Raw genomic sequence first — 17,920 nt, forward strand, 5'->3', positions numbered from 1 at the left:
TTGGTGCAAGTTGTAAACCGGTTAATTGGTCGTTTAATGGCAAATTGGATGGTTCTACCCACCCAATGGGACTCCCGGACGGTGTTAGCTAGGGATCACGGTAAACATTTTGGCAATTTTTATTCACGGGCAAAAAAAGTTAAAAATTACAAAATTGAAGGCTAATATCCACGCTTTTTGAGAAATTTTGGAGGTTTCGGGGCCCGTTATCGAAAAGCCTTGAGATTTTAGGGAAAACATCTCAAGGTCATATAATGCCGTTTGAAACCATAAATGATCATTATATGTTGTCATAAATGTTCGTGGTAGGCTCTAGTGATGAAATCGGTGCAAGTTGTAAACCGGTAAATTGGTCGTTTTAAAGCAAATTGGATGATTCCACCCGCCTAATTGGACTCCCGAAGGATATAAAGGACCATGGTATACATTTCGGCAATTTTTATTTTCGGGCAAATTGATGAATCACATTTATATAGAGTTTATAGGCACATTTATGCTAGTTTTATAGTTGCTTTTTAAGTCTTTTAGTCGTTTTTTAGGTCGCAAATGCATAAGTTGTTTGTTTTGTGCTCTATTACGCTTCGTTTGTGTTTTTCTTAATGTTTCAGGTGATTTCATAATCATTTGAATGCTTTCGGAGTGGTTTTGGAAGAATCGGACAATGAAAGGATGAAAAGTCGATGAATCGAGGTCGCTCAATGAAGGATATGTGTTTGTGGAAGCTTAGGTTGAGGTTTATATGAATGAGTAATGAATATAGCATCCACAAGGGTTGTTATGCACTTTACGGAAATGAATTTGAGTTAGAAATGAAGAAAAACGAAGTTCTACAAAGTGGCAAAACTAACCTTTGTCCACTCTTTTGATCATAACTTGAGTTCTACAGATCGGAATGAAGCGATTCAAAGTGCATTGGAAACTAGACGTGAAGAGCTTTCCAACGATAGGTCGCACTCCCCTACACGCTTCCTAGATCTCGAGTTACAGCCTCTGCAAATCTGCCCTGAGAACCAGCGGACGACCAGCGCCCGAAGTTCGTTTCTTGCAGCCACGAGTGAGCCTCTGCCTGGCCCGATGGATACCCAGCGGGCGCTGGTTTGGGCGTGGCTGGCAGCTCGTCATGGCCCTCGTTTTCCGACCCTTGCAAGCTTTCTTGACTACGATTCCACTTGTCGCCTTAGTCGGCCAATCATAATATGACTTATGTAGTTTTATCTTATTTTATTTCTTTAGATTAGTTTTAGGATAATATGAATACTCAAGGGATATTATTTTCCCTTATGCCTTTTACATCTTTTTTTTATTTTACGTTCTTTTAAGTTTTCTCTCTAGAACCCTAGTTTCTCATGGCATCTCCACGGATTCTTCCATGGATGATTCTTGGGTTTATGATTTTAATTCATTGAGGTATTTTATTTCTATTTTCTTGCTTTTAATTATGTTTTATTCCTTAGATCTAGTTTTATTTATTTATTTCATGCTTGAGTAGTTTTATTTCTAGGGTTTGGAAATCCATGTTTATATTATGAATTTTGATTGATAATTTTAATATTTTGATTATTGATTTCTCTAATTGATAGTGTTTTATTGTTAATCTTGCAACCTGATCAATTGTATGATTAATTCATGTTAATAAGAGTTTGAATCGAAAGATCTTACTTTTAGAGGCTTCCCTACAATTAGGAATTCTGATTATGTTAGCGACCGAACTACATATGTTGAATTGAGAGCGTTAAGACCCGACCGTAGGCTTAGCAATTGCTCTAGATAATTGATTGATTGAATTGTTATTGATTTTTGATAGATTTAGAACTATAAACATGGTGAACCATAACCCTAGGTCTTTTTATTATTTGTTTTATTCCTATTTTTATTTAGACTACTTCTCTTTCCCAATTTCGTGACATAGGTTAGTTTCTCCAATTTCTTAGAGGTTAGATTGAATACCATCTCTCTGTGGATTCGACCCTACTTACCCTACTACATTGTTAGTTGGATTCGTTAGGAATTTATTTTTGACAGGTGTACGACAACCTATCACAAATAAAAGTAAAAAATTTCCAAAATTAAAGGCAATATCCATGCTTTTTTTACAAATTTTTGAAATTTCGAGACCCGGTGTTGAAAAGGCTTGAGATTTGGGGGATACATCTCGAGGTCATATAATGTCGTTTGGATCCATATATGATCATTATATGTTGTCATAAATGTTCATGGTAAGCTTTAATTAAAGAAATCGATGCAAGTTGTAATTCGGTAAATTGGCCGTTAAAAGACATTTTGGCAATTTTTATTTCCGGACAAAAAATTTTTAGGGGGGATACATCACGTCATGTCATACTACATGTTGGGTTTGGGTCGGTTTAATAATAGGTCGGGTTACATTTGGGTTTGGTGAACATTAGGTTGGGTTTAATTCGGGTTTTCACGGGTTAAAACGGGTTAGGGTAATTCTCGGGTTCGAGTTAGGTTCGGTTCAAGTCAATAATTTGCGGGTTATAATCAGTTCGAGTCATTCTTGGGTATATGTCGGGATCGGTTCAAGTCAATAATTTGCGGGTTATAATCAGGTCGGGTCATTTCAAGTCGGGTCTTTCTCGGGTTCAAGTCGGGTTCGGTTCTAGTTAATAATGTGCGGGTTATAATCAGGTTGGGTCATTTCCAAGTGACGTCATCATATTCGGGTTCAACTAACTATAAATAGATAATTATTATTTTTATCAAGCTTATTATTTCCTTTGACTATAATATATGGCAATATACTAGGGAACTATAGTCTATAATTTAGGAAGATAATTATCTCCTTTGACCATACAACAAAAAAATACTAGGGAAATTCTACATAATACCCCTGAGGTATTGACTATTCCACGTTGTGCCCCTCCCTTTGAAAAGTTTCACGCTGTAACCTCAAGGTTCCAAAAGTGATTAAGCTATACCCCTGTCGTTATCCTTCCGTTACATGTTGCCGTTAGTGGGGTCCACTTTACACCTATTTAATTTTTTTCTCGATTTTCATGCTAAAAAAATGACCCATTGAAGGTTTTAGGGGTCATTTTAGTCCTAAAGGACCCAAATTGAGCTCGGATTATGCAAAAAAAAAATAATGTAAAAGCCTCGTTTTGTGAATTTGAATTCCCACAGTTAAATTTAAAATTCATAAAACGGGGCTTTTATGTTATTTTTTTTTTTTTTTGCAAATCCGAGTTCAATTTGGACCCTTTAGAACTAAAATGACCCCTAAAACCTTTAATGGGACATTTTTTAGCACGAAAATCGAGAGAAAAAAAATTAATTGGTGTGAAGTGGACTTCGCTAAGTCACTAACGACAACATGTAACAGAGGAATAACGACAGAGGTGCAGCTTAATCACTTTTGGGACCTTGAGGTTACAGCGTGAAAATTTTCAAAAGGGAGGGGCACAACGTGGAATAGTCAATACCTCAGGGGTATTACATAGAATTTCCCTAAATACTATATTTAACTCTTAAATTTGAGGATGATGCTCCTTTCTTTTGCTGGCATGGACCGACTTGGTCTCCCTAGACATAATGCTTTGATTAACAATAATAAGGTGGTCTAAATTGCATTTAATTTGTAAACCATAAAAATTCAAACCTGCAATATACAAATAAAGAGTCAGAAAAATATACGGGAACTATTATTTCATTGATAATTTGTGGGGTTACAACTCTCCTAAATCTCTTGATTCCTCTCTCCAAAAGGCTAGGTTTTGATATGTGTTTATAGAACGGGCCTTGTCGGTTTATTCCATACTATGTACCTACAATGTTTGGTAGTAGGGAGGAGATGGGGTCTTTGTAACTTGTTCCATCTAAGCCTCATTAAACCCTAGATACGACCCTCTTTATATAGAGTGTCGCAGAGTAAAAGATAATAATCTATGAGATTCTGAAGATAAAAATCTTATATTTTTTGATATTATCTCCTTATTTACATATATCTGACACCTAATAATTAACAAAATTTCATTGATAATTTGTGGGGTTACAACTCTCGTAGATCTCTTGATTCCTCTCTCCAAAGGGCTAGGGTTTTGATATGTGTTTATAGTACGGGCCTTGTCGGCTTATTCCATACTATGTACCTACAATGTTTGGTAGTAGGGAGGAGATGGGGTCTTTGTAACTTGTTCCATCTAAGCCTCATTAAACCTAGAAACAACAATCTCTTTATATAGAGAGTCGTAGAATAGTAAACAAGATAGCTATCTAAATATTTTACGAGATCTTGAAGATAAATATCTTATATTTTTCGATATTATCTCCTTATTTACATATATTTGACACCTAATAGTTAACAAAATTTCGGTGTCAACAAGGTGATTTGAAATCGGGTCAGAACAATTCGGGTTGAATTTATAGGTTGGGTCAATAACAAGTCGTTTGATTATTTCGAGTCGGGTTAGTAACAGATTGGGTTGAATTTTAGGGTCGGCTTAGTAATAGGTCTTGTAAAATTCGGGTCGGGTCAATAACAAGTCGGGTTGAATTTGGGTCAGGTCAATAACAAGTCGGGTTGATTTCGGGTCTGTTTGTAACAGGTTGGGTTAAATACGGGTCGGGTTAGGAACGAGTCGGGTTAAATTCAGGTTAGGTAAGTAACAAGTCGGGTTAAATTCGGGTTTTGACGGGTTAAAACAGGTTTGGGTCCATTTCGGTTCAATTCAAGTCGGGATCAGTTCAGGTTAATAATTTACAAGTTACATTCGGGTCGGGTTATCTCCAGGTCAGTTCATGTTCGGGTTCGGGTCTCACATATTCGAGTCAACTCGGGTTAGGATTGGTTTCAGGTCAGGTTTGGGTCACCATTTCTTGGGGTTCTGATGGGTCGGTTAATAATCGGGTTTGAGTAAGCATTTTGGGTCAACTTTTGACAGCTCTACTAATTATATACTTGTCCCATTTTCCCAAGTATCTAGTGTTTTCTTAATTTGATTGTGTTTTGGCATGTTAGTTTATTCACCCCATGATTTGCCAACCAAAAGTTGCGTTTTACTTTGATTATAATCTTCATTGTAATAATGATAGAAACAAATGGTGATACGCTTGATGATTTACCATTGCACGCACGAGACTTCCAGCTTACCACTCATATATCCTTCCTTAATAGTTGCTCTCAAATAAGTACTACGTACATACAATTACAAGGTTGACTTAGTCCAAGTACATACACTTATCATATCCACAAGGTTATCTAGTATCAACTTATCTATCTGGTTTGTTAATTTGCTTGGTTGTTGTTCTTCCGAACGAGTTTATATAGATAAGACTTTTGCGCTCTAGCTTAATCCTCATCAATAGTTTTAATCATTGGCTCAACAACTCTTGATCTTTCCACGATCATTCAAGGCTAAGCAGCAACAACAAAAGCTGTTCGTCGTCCTAGTAGTAAGAGATGGAAGAAAACTTTGAAAGAATAAATCGAAATTTTAAGTGATGCATCACCTATACTCGAGAAAAGTTTGAAGGACGATGATGCCCTACCACCCGAGACTATTGCAAATCCACCACCTACTTTAAATGCTGAAATGTTTGTGTTTCAGAATCAAACCCCACCCAAGATACTTTATAATTGTATGTTGATATAACAAAAAATCTAATTATTCCGAGGGCAACAAGATTTCTTTATATTTTTTTTCCTCATTTTCATTTTTATTAACCTAGCTTCAAAAAAGTACCCTTCAAAAATATTTATTTTCTTAATATTATTCTTAAATCAAAATATAAACGTAGCTTCCAATTAACGAAACTAATTTTCTTTGAACTACTCCCTCCGTGTTTTTATAAGTGTTACAGTTTGACCGGCACATAGTTTTAGGCAATTTAATTGACTTAAATAAAATAAGAGGTTTATGGGCCGGGGTTGTTGGGGTATTAAAAAATTATAAAAGAAAGATATTGGGGTTAATAGTTTATTGAAAAGTAATGAATGTGAGAGGGAAAATATAATTAAAAAAAAAAAAAAGTAGTAGTAGTGGGTTTAGGCCGGTGGGACCATGAGAGTACAGAGATATATTATTTTAATGTAGCTTTTTGCCAAAAAAGGAAGGGTAACACTTAAAAAAAACACGGCCGGAAATGGGAAGTGTAACACTTAAAAAAACACGGAGGGAGTATAGCTATAAGGGTTTTATTTCTCTCCGAATATTGTTGTTAAGTGTTAAACTGGAGAAATGACAATATATCTCAATATGCTTCGGACGTTCATGAAACACCGGATTCTTAGCTATATGCAAGGCCGACTGACTATCACAAAACAACTGCATAGGCTTTCAATGATTGCACCAAGAACAAATAACAACTGCTTCAACCATTTCAACTCACGAGCACTACTAAAATTCGGCCAAATTGAGACCGTATAACGGTAGTTGAAAATAGCAAAAACGATCGCTGAAAATAATTGTGACCGTCAACAGTCGTAACGTGGTGGTTGTTATTTAAGTGGACATAAAAAAAAAATTACGACCGTTTGACGGGCACAGATTTTTTTGTGACCGTTTTTAATTTTTTCAATGACAGTAAGGGAAACAGTTGCAAATATTAATAATTGCGGCCGTTTTAAGTGGAGATCGCAAATTTAGATATTAGCGAACGTCTTAAGGGGAAATTCCCTGTTTCTCATGGTGATCAGAAACGATATTTGTTTCTCATGAGGGCATTTTCGTGAATAAATCAACAACTTTTTCAATATTGTGGGCTCTATAGTTGAATAAAGTTGTTGATTTATTCACAAAAATGCCCCCATGAGAAACGAATTCATTTCTCACCGTGATAAGCTAGGGCATCCTCCGTCTTAAGCCGTCGCAAAAAGTTTAAAAAAAAAAACAAAAAAAAAAGCACCACCTTCCTGTACATCACAGCCAGCACCACCTCCACTACCAACCCAAACCACCAACAGCCACCCAGAATACATCACCAGCCACCCCAAATACACCACCTTCACCCCCGGTAACTCCACCAGCCACCACGGAAATTACAGCCACCCTATTATTCACCCAACCACCACGGATTTCCATCGCTTAACCATGAAAACCCAAATCAAAAAAACGAAACATAATTCAACCACAATTAAACCCACTTAAATTAACAAATTCAAATCCAAAATTAACAAAACCAACAAAAAAAAATAAAAATTGGAATTTCAAAGAAAAACAAAAATTAACTAAAAAAACAACCAAAATTAAGCTGAAAAATAAAAACAAACCCAAAAATTAGACATCAAATCAAACCCAAAAACAAATGAAAAACAAAACACGAAAAAAATTAACAATAAGCAACCAAACGAAACATAAATCAAACAAAACAAAGTACGACATTAAAACAAGATTATTGAACAAGACGATACACATATATATTTATATATAGTTCCACAGAAAAAACACAGGACATAAACGATTACAACTTACATTTTGTTAAATTTCGAAAAAATATGAAATGGGCCTGGGCAACCCGAACAAGGAGGAGGAGAGTTTGGGCCACAAACAAGGCTTTGGAGCTTCCATACTAAAACCAATTGGCAATAGTAGGAGGTACTCCTCTACCAATAGTGAAACCATCTATCCTCTTTCTCCAATGTGGGACACTTATAAGTGGGCTACAATGGGATTCAACACTACCCCTCACTTATGAGTGTCCGATTAAATACCTAGTTTAGAAGAGACCCGCAACCCAGGCTCTAATACCATGTTAAATTTCGAAACAATATGAAATGGGTCTGGCAACCCGAACAAGGAGGAGGAAAGTTTAGGCAACAAACAAGGCTTTGGAGCTTCCATACTAAAACCAATTGGCAATAGTAGGAGGTACTCCTCTACAAGTGAAACCATCTCTCCACTTTTTCCAATGTGGGACACTTATAAGTGGGCTACAATGAGATTCAACACATTTTCCCAACTTAATTTGAACAACCAACATTAGTACCTTATGTACTAAATTACAACATTAGAATTGAAGATAGACAACTTATATTAAAACCTCACTTTAGGCTCAGCAATAAAATACACGTATATATATATATACGAGTAGTATTTTATCGCATGCAATAAGGTATATAAGCTAAGCGAGCAAATGAAATGATACGGTTTTAAGGTGCAATTGATGGCGGAAGCGGCTTCACTACAGATGGCTTGTCATTATCACCTTCATTACTTTTAGTTTCGGTATTCTTGTAGTAATCAAGACTAGCAAGTAATGGGTGAGGATTGAGTTAGAGCAAATGCCTTATTTATAGCCTCATTGAATTGGGAAAGCTAGCAAGTAGCAACCATACATTCAAGTTAAGATACGTAGATGAAATGGATTACTTGGATAAATACAAATTAATACTTGTGCTACGATATATACTTGGTCCATCTTGTAAGAGCAAGTGTGTAGTGACGTGGTTTTTGTTTAAGTGTGCAACTTGCTAGAGATTTTTAGGTGCAACTTGCAAGCGATTTTTAAAATGACGATATGCCATATGCATCACATATATGATGTCACTTGGCTTACATATATATGTATGACGTTCACCGGCTTTGTATTTCCATATAAATTAGTTTAATGATCGCTAGCTCAATCTTATTAGTTGCATATATATCAACCCAATCTTAGACTTAGGGTCTGCTTACATACATTTACTGAATTGAGTTGAACTAAACTGAACTGAACTGAACTAAATTGAATTGAATTGATTGGAGCTGAGCTGAACTGAACTGAACTAAAATGAAATGAAATGAATATTTTATGAAAGAAGGAAATTAGGAGCTGAACTGAAATGAACTAAAATTAAGCGAAAGTGAACATGCCCTTAATAAGCTAATCATGTATTAGTTTGACAAATATTCTTTCTTTTAGCACCTATGGATTGAGTAATGAAGTAAAGAGTGGTCGTGGAGACTAGGCAATACAACCCTATCACATTCGCCAATAATAATAATTGAAGGAATTATAAGATTAAAATAAGTAAATTATTTTATTTTGGCTGGTTATATGTAGTTAGTAATTTGTATATATAGCTCTTTTTTTTTATCAAGGAGCAAAGGTAAATACGAGTATTAATATTGTGGGTGCACTTAATTGGTGTGTATAAGTTAATAAGGGGCCGTTTGGTTGGGGGTAATCAGGAAAGGGAATGGGAATCAGCTGGCCTGATTCCCTTTGTTGATGTTTGTTTACCACTTTCTTTCATTCCCTTTCCTTTCTTCATTACCCCAAATCCCTCTAAGTTCATTCCCCACCCCCCCTAGACTTTTCCATTCCATTCCCTAGCCACCACCACATCACCACCTTCCTACCTCCACATACCACCGAGAAACCCAACCACCGCACCACCCATTGCTTCGTCGCCTCTCCGACGACGTTCGTCGTGTCTCCGACGACCTTTGCCGCGTCTCCCCCTCCCCGTAAAACTCTCTTTTCCTCACGCAAACTCTAACCCAGCCCCTAGAAATCCCTCCCTCTCCCCGTAAAACCGTCGTCCGACCCTCCCCTCTAGCCGCGCTAGGGTTTCGAGGGTAGGAGAGGGTCGGACGGCGGTTTTGCGGAGAGAGGGAGGGATTTCTAGGGGCTGGGTTAGTTTCTAGGGTTTCGGGGTTGATTCTCGGGGAAGAGAGTGTTGCGTGCGCGGTGGAGGGCGGCGAATGTGTGGCAGAGGGCGGCGAAGGTGCGGCTGGTGGTTTGGTGGACGGATGGTGGCTACAAAAGGTGGAAAGTGGATGAATTAGGTGGTTGTGTGGTGGTTGTGGGGTGATTGTGTGGTGGTGGGTTGATGGGATTGTTTCCCTTTGTTTCTAAAACAAACAATATAGAGAATATTAGGTATTTTCATTCCATTCACTTCCATTCCCTTTGTTCATTCCATTCCGTTTACCCCGAGTGAACCAAACGGCCCCTAAAGATATTGAGGCTAATCAAAACGGAAAAAAGAGGTAATGCAATCCAGTGGGCTTCTCATATTAGTCACCTATTTGTGACTTGACTTTATATATCCCGTAGGGCTTTTTATTTTATTTTAGTTTTTGATGCAAGAAAAGTAGTCTTTGGTCTTATGCATGGTGTGAGATTGTTAGAGATATTGAAAAATACATGTGTTATATTTTTCGATATTTCAAATCTCTAACTATATTTTCCAATATCTATAGTTTGTTATGTTAGACTTTGAAGACCAGCAAATTGAGCTAGATAGGGGATATGACTGGGCCCAAAATTGGTAAATTATTACAAAATTATAGTTTGAAACATGTTTCTCCCTTCCCTTCTACTCGTAGAAGTTTTTTTTTCTTAGGTAAAATTAAAATAATTATCAACTCTGTCCTAGTTTGTGTCCTAGTTAATGTTTAGACATTGCTCAACTTTAATCTTCTTAATTATGAGCCGTATTAGTTTGACAAACATTCTTTCTTATAGCAAGTATGGATTTAGTAATAAAGTAAAGAGAGGTTGTAGAGACTAGACAAAGTGACAGACCCGGCCCTATCAAATTCGCTAATAATTGAAGGATTATAAGAATAAAATTAATAAATTGTACATAAATTACTTTATTTTGGTTGGTTATAAACCCTTGTTGCCCCACTTGACACTTGTTACAACTATGTAAGTGTATGTAATACGTAGCATTTTGGCATGATACTAGCAGATTTTTATTTAATTTATTTTGTTTTCATTTGGAAAACCAAAGGAAGATCAGATAGAGAACCCGGCGGCTAAGCATGTACCTCCAACGAACATGCTACGCATCTACCCTTGAAACAATTCTTGCAATTTGCAACCACACAATTAATACATTTTATTTCAATAGTTACATAATTTGATTAATATCTTCCATTATAAATACAACACTTCACTAGCTAGCTAAGTATACTCAAATAATAATCAAACCTCCATAATTCAATTAAAGAAAAATGAAGAGCTATTGTTGCAAAAACAACAACTTGGTGGCCATGGGATGGTTTCTTGTTATCCTAGGCCTGGTGATCACTAGCGGGGTTGATGGTGCGGCGTTCAACATGGAGGGCCTTGAGGGCCTTGAGGGATTGAGGTTTGGTAGTGAAAATGCGGCACAAGACGCAAAAAACGCCGCAGCCCTTAAAGAGTTTCTTAAGACTCAGGAGACGAAAGACCATGCTGAAGATATTCCTGATTTAATGAATCCGGAAGAATATTGTGAATTGCCTAAATTAATAGAGGAAAGGTACCCCGCAGCAATGAAGAGTGCTAAGTACCAGACCTTCCGCAGCTATGTCCAAAAGATCTGCAACAAGGATGATTAGTGGCAGCGATCCAGGCCACCATCAACGTATAACTGAAGCTGTCGCGGTCATTCATAATTAAGTTTTACTCTCTGTCTGTGTGGAATTAATTGTCACGTTAATTAATATAAGTCATCCTAATGAACAATGGGTGTATTAGGTTGATGTTATGTTTTTCAATTTCTAATAAGCTAGCATAATAAGCTAGTGTAAGTCATTATTATTGCTCTTCAATAAAACACAAATTATTATTATTAATCTTTTATTTTTTTGGGAAATTCTCTCTGGTAACCACAAACTTTAATTTTTTCTCAATGGTAAATTCTGTAACTTTTGATTATCAATGGTAATCACGAATTAATATTACTAAACAAATGGTAATATTTATGATAATAAAACATCACTGAACTATTAACCTGGGTTAATCTTGAGTTAAGTAACAATAGATTTACATAAATACCCTTCAAATTATTAAAAAAATTAAAAAAAAAAATCCAAACCCCTCCCACCAACCTCCAGCCCCCCTCCCCTCCCCTTGCGGCGCTCACCTCAGCCCGACTGATGGCGTCACAACACCTTCACCCGCCGGAGACCCTACCACCGACATCCCAATTCCAAAACAAACACCCTCTCTCTCCTCTCATCACCATCAAAACCGGCTTTTTAGGGACGCACCATCCTTTGCCTGATTCCCTCTGATATCCTTCCCCAATTCACTTTCCTTCCCCGATTCCATCTCCTTCACCGATTCCCTCTCCTTCCCCTGATTTCAATCGAAATTTCTAGTGTTTTTGGGGTGAAATTATCAGTTATTTGAATCATTATTTGTTCAATACAGAGTATTTTAAGGGGGTTTTGGGTCGATTTTGTTCGAAATTAAGGGGTTTTAGCTTGGATTTGCTCGAATATGGGGGGTTTAGGCTTAGATTTGCTCAAACAATGCAAGTGCTCCAACTACAAGCTAAGATTGACCTAGATTTAATCTACCCATATTGTCTTTGTTGTGAGCCTTCCCAAGGAGACTATAAATAAGGCTTTTCCTCTAGCTTAATCCTCAGTCCTCACCCATCACCCACATATTAAGCAAATCATACAATACTCAGCATTGTAAACACCTAATTTCCTCCACACCAAAAAAAAACCTTGAAAATGGATGCTAAGATCCATTTCTCAACCTTTGCATGGGTTTTCATCCTTGCCATAATGTCCTCAATTATCATGAGCTCGGTCTTTGTCTTGGGTGCCCGATCACTACGATCGGAGTCTGAGCATAAGACCGGTCTTCCTTTAACCCCTTCTACCACGACTACTAACCAACATGATATGCCTATGATCTCTCCGAGTAAAGTGGTGCTAGGTGGGTATGTTGGATATTCACCTCCCGGTAGCACTCATCACCGCAAGAATTCCAAAACTTCTATTAATGATCAACAAGCTTTCAGCAAGCCAACTGTAGTAAACCAAATGTCGCCATCAACTACACCTTAAAAACACATGATTTCGCTACTATAACGTACTATTGCTCGCCTTGCTTATAGTAGTATGTATCAGAATAAAACAAGTTACTCTAAAATGATGTTGTACTGTATTTTGTTGGTGAGGGTTTAAACCGAAAGCCCTTAACGTATTAATATGTTTGTTGTAACTAGTAAGTGAAATTAGATATGTCCTGTGTTTTTTCTATGGAGCTATATAATGTGATATTCCATGAAATTTGATCCTTATCACTTCATACTTCATCTTAATAACATCTAGATTAAAAAAAAAAAAAAAAAATAGAATAACTAGCTAATATAGCTTGTGTTATTCAAAATAGGCTAAAAATGTTCGTTCCTAATATGATGGTGTTTTTAGTCTTCTTGCTCTAGCTACGATGAATGAAAACTAAGCTCAACTATGATTTCCAGATTTTGGTTGAGTCTATCAAATCACCATTAAAGATGTTATGTACCAATTCTCAATAATTCGATCAAAAGCCGACTTAAAATATAGTCACGTTCAACATACAACACGGCTTGCCTACTAGAAGGTCCTAAATAAAAGTAAATAAAAATAAAGTCTTCTTCTACTTCCTTTCGACTTTCCTCTGAATTTCCATAACATGTCCATTATCTTCTGTCAAACAGCTTACTCCCGATCCTTAACGTACTTGGAATAAACATGGTTTCGTTATTGATACTCTCTTCAACCCTTTTTGTTAGTCCAATTAAACATAAATGTTTGAGGATGGACCAACTCAACAAAAAACTTAAGCTTAATTCCACTTTAATTTGAATGAGGGGCGGATGAGATTCGAACCCATGACCTTTGTGTCACGCTGGCTCTTGATACCATGTTATTAGACCAACTCAACCAAAAGTTTAAACTTATAATTGAGGCACAGAAATATGTTTTATACTCGATCAATAACGAATAAGCCAAGACAATAAAATGGCATGTGTAACCCTTCTCTAGCTTGACCACATGAAATGATGAAATTTTTTGTCGCTTCCTGACTGTTTTGATCTTTTTTTTTTTTTTTTTTTTGACATCCCTGACTGTTTTGATCACAGTATATAGATCTAGGCTCTTTTTGGTTCATTTTCTATTATCTGAAATTTTTTCATCTTAATTTTAATATTTTATATGAGCTTATTTATTTATATATGAACTTTTTTTATTTTATCTAAACTTATGTAAAATAATATTGCTTATTCTAAATTTATTTTACCTAAAAATATTTCATTCCATTTTTTAATAAAAATGTTATATTTACCAAATGCGACCATTTTTTAAGTGTTATACTTTTAATTTTTGGAAAACTTTCCCATTTTAATTTTATCAAATACCCCTCTCTTCCCATGTTCCCCAGTCAAACCCACCATTATTTTTTTTATTAGGAGTTTTTCTTTTCCTCTCACGAGCTCCCTTACTTTTCAATTAATTAATGGCCTCACCATCTTTTTTTTTATATAATTTTTTAATACCCGACCCCAACTACATAGCCACTTATATCTTATTATATTAGAGTTAATTAGTTCACCTAAAATGATGTGACATTCAAAGTGCAACACTTAAAATAAAGGGATGGAGTAGCTAAATTTATATTTTTTTTTCGTTAAGGTAGCTAAATTTATATTACATAAACATACTTGATTTGAAAATATTCAAAAAAAAAAATCTGAAATAAGATTTTAATAAAAATTACAAAATATAGATGTTACAAAACATACCCTTATTTAATTTTCTCTCGCTCAAACCATTATTTTTTAACGAACTATTATGCCTTGTTCACTTTACCTTTTTTTTTTTTTTTTTGAAGAATTGTTCACTTTACCTTAAAATAATAATATTCAGTAAATATTAATTTAGTTCAATCACAATAAAGTCAAGTCTAATATTTTCAGTTCAATAAAGTTAATTTCAATTCAATCAGTAACTATAAAGAAAAATTATACTCACTCCGTTTTTAAATACTTGCTCCACTTTCCATTTCCGATTGATTTTTTAATACTTGCTCCATTTCCTTATTTGGAAAGTTTTTACAATATTTAATTAATTTCACTCACCTAGCGGACCCAACATAAATCATATTTTATTAATTTCACATTCTCTCTATTCCAATTCTCTCTACTACTTTTGATTTTTACAATTTTTTTTATTCTTCCACCAACTATCCCCACTACCTCCATATTTTATTACTTTCTCCAATTTCTCCTAAAACTCCGCGCATGGAGAAATTGAAAAATTATTTAAGATCGGAGGATGTAATAGAGAATTAGTAAAAATAATTTCTGTTCATAAAAATATGGTGAAGAGAGCAAGACCTGGCCTTAATCCATCCTTTTCTACATGTATAATTTGAATCCCAACAAACCCAATCATCAATATATTAACACATTTAAATTCACCACCTAAAATACGGGAGAGTTTACAATACATGACGTGCAATGCTATTTACTAGCAACTGACATGTACCGCTATGTATTAGGAACTTTTTTTATATATTTTTTTTATATTTCTTTTTAAAGTTAATCCCTTTTTAGATTCCTTTTAAATTTATATCCCCTTGTTTTTAGTTGGATTTTTTTTTAACAGTGACAGTTCATCTCTATTAATATAAATATCCCCTTGTTTTTACGGAGGATGTTAGTGCATTATTTTAACTTTAAAACATTAATATAAATATAAATAAAATAAAATTAAAAAAAATCCATCTTACAAAAGTTTTTATCACTAGCTATTTATGTAACAACAAATCTCATAAAAAAAATGTCTTAATTACATTAAAATAAAAAAATAAAAAAAATAAAAAAAAAAAAAGGTTACAGTTACATATATAAAGAGTGAAATAAAGCTCAACAAGTTAGCTAGTCTATGACGGAAGTGATAGTCTTCATCAACTTTTTATTATGTTTAGTAATTAAATGGTCAACATTATGCATTGAAAACCATGCTAAATGTAAGTAGAAAAGTATTTACACAATCAAGGAAATGCTCAATTAAATTATTTACTTTGCCTCAAATTATTTTCCTTTTTATTCGTATTAAATTAAATGACATAGAAATAATAAAAGCCAAAAGCTAACGAACGCCTCGAGGATGAGTTAAAAGTAGAAAGATTAAATTAAAATGAACATTAATTACACCTACCGTAGCGTAATTTTGTCATACTTTCCCAAATTAATACCACTTTAGTTAATATTTTAAAGCTATTTTAAATGTTTATCCAACGCCGCCTTGAGAGCGTTCGTTAGCAAGATCCTTAAAAATTGAGTTTACGAGAATGAGTAATTATAAATTTGGTGTATCTAATAAGTACATAAGGATTCAAAATTGATAAGTAGTCCTACCATTGGTTTAAAATATTATAAAACTATCTTATCACAAAAGTGTTTTATAAGATAGTTTTTCACAAAATCGATAAGTAGTCCTACAAATAATATATGCCAATTAATACGACGTTAAAACAAAATCCGTTAAGTGGAATCTATTGTGCAACGTGTCATCGTATTATTAGTTTATTTTAGGAAAAAAAAATTATATATGCCAATTGATACGACGTTAAACAAGATTATTGAACAAGACAATACACATTTATATATATATATATATATATATATATATATATATATATATATATATATATATATATATATATATATATATATATAGTTCCACAGAAAAACCACAGGACATATGCTCAGACTCCGATACTAGTGACCGAGCACCTGAGACAAAGACATTAGAAGACACCTTAAAACCTCACTTGTTAAATTTCGAAACAATATGAAATGGGCCTGGGTAACCCGAACAAGGAGGAGGAGAGTTTGGGCCACAAACAAGGCTTATATCACTCTAGCCTCAAGCAATAAAATACAAGGACATCACAAACTAGTTAATCAACATAGGAGGTAATTCATTATAATACGAGTAGTATTTTATCGCATACAATAAGGTATATAAGCTAAGCGAGCAAATGAAATGATACGCTTTTAAGGTGCAATTGATGGTGGAAACTGCTTCACTACAGTCTTGTGATTATCACGTTCGTTAAACCAAGGCCGCCCATTAGCCATAGCTTGTTGGTAAAAGTTAGGAGAAGGGGTATTATCACGTTCATTACTTTTAGTTTCGGTATTCTTGTAGTAATCAGGACTAGGTGGTACAAAATGTCCGATGATATGTGGTGCCTCGTGGAATCCAGCACGTCCAGCTCGTCCAATCCAGGGCGAAAAAGGGATAGCTTGTTGGTTAAAGTTAGAAGGGGTTGGATTCTTGCGATCATAGGTAGGAGTCTCAGCGACTGTAAGACCGGTCTTATGCTCAGACTCCGATGCTAGTGACCGAGCACCTGAGACAAAGACCGGGCTCATGATCATTGAGGACATTAGGGCAAGGATGAAAACCCATCCAAAGGTTGAGAAATGCATTTTCAAGGTGTTTTTTTTAAGAAAAAAAGGTGTGTTTGTTTGATGTTTGGGTAATGGGTGAGGATTGAGTTAGAGCAAATGCCTTATTTATAGCCTCATTGAATTGGGAAGGCTAGCAAGTAGCTAGCAACCATACATTCAAGTTACGATACGTAGATGAAATGGAGTAGTTGGATACAAATTTATACTTGTGCTACGATACTTGGTCCATCTTGTAAGAGCAAGTGTATGTGTAGGGTTTATTGTTTAAGTGTGCAACTTGCAAGAGATTTTTAGGTGCAACTTGCAAACGATTTTAAATTATGACCACCTATTCTCTTCACCGCTTCACATGAAATAAGGAGATATGATCTGATTTTAACATGCAAGGTCGGATATGTTCTCATCTGAATTTTAATTATTTGGTCTTGTTTTGTCTCATCTGATTTATCAATTAGATTAAACATTAACTGCAATTTAATAATTATCTATACAGAAAAACATTATCAAATTAGAATTTATTAAATTCGTCCCATCATGTACTTTCAACTGTGTAATTTTTATAATTTTTTAATACACAATTTGGGATATGTTGCAATGAACATGTACACATAGTACATCAAGATATGTTGCAATGAACATGCTCACATCAAACAACATCAGTAGTAATAGGAAGAACGCAAGCTTCATTGCCTTAATTTTAGAAAAGATACTCATTATCTAAAATTAAATATCCCGCATTAATTGTCAAATCTTCTCAAAAGTTTAGTTTTCCAG

This window comes from Chenopodium album, chromosome 19, assembly GCF_948465745.1.
Source record: "Chenopodium album chromosome 19, dcCheAlbu1.1, whole genome shotgun sequence".
Taxonomy (NCBI): Eukaryota; Viridiplantae; Streptophyta; class Magnoliopsida; order Caryophyllales; family Amaranthaceae; genus Chenopodium; species Chenopodium album.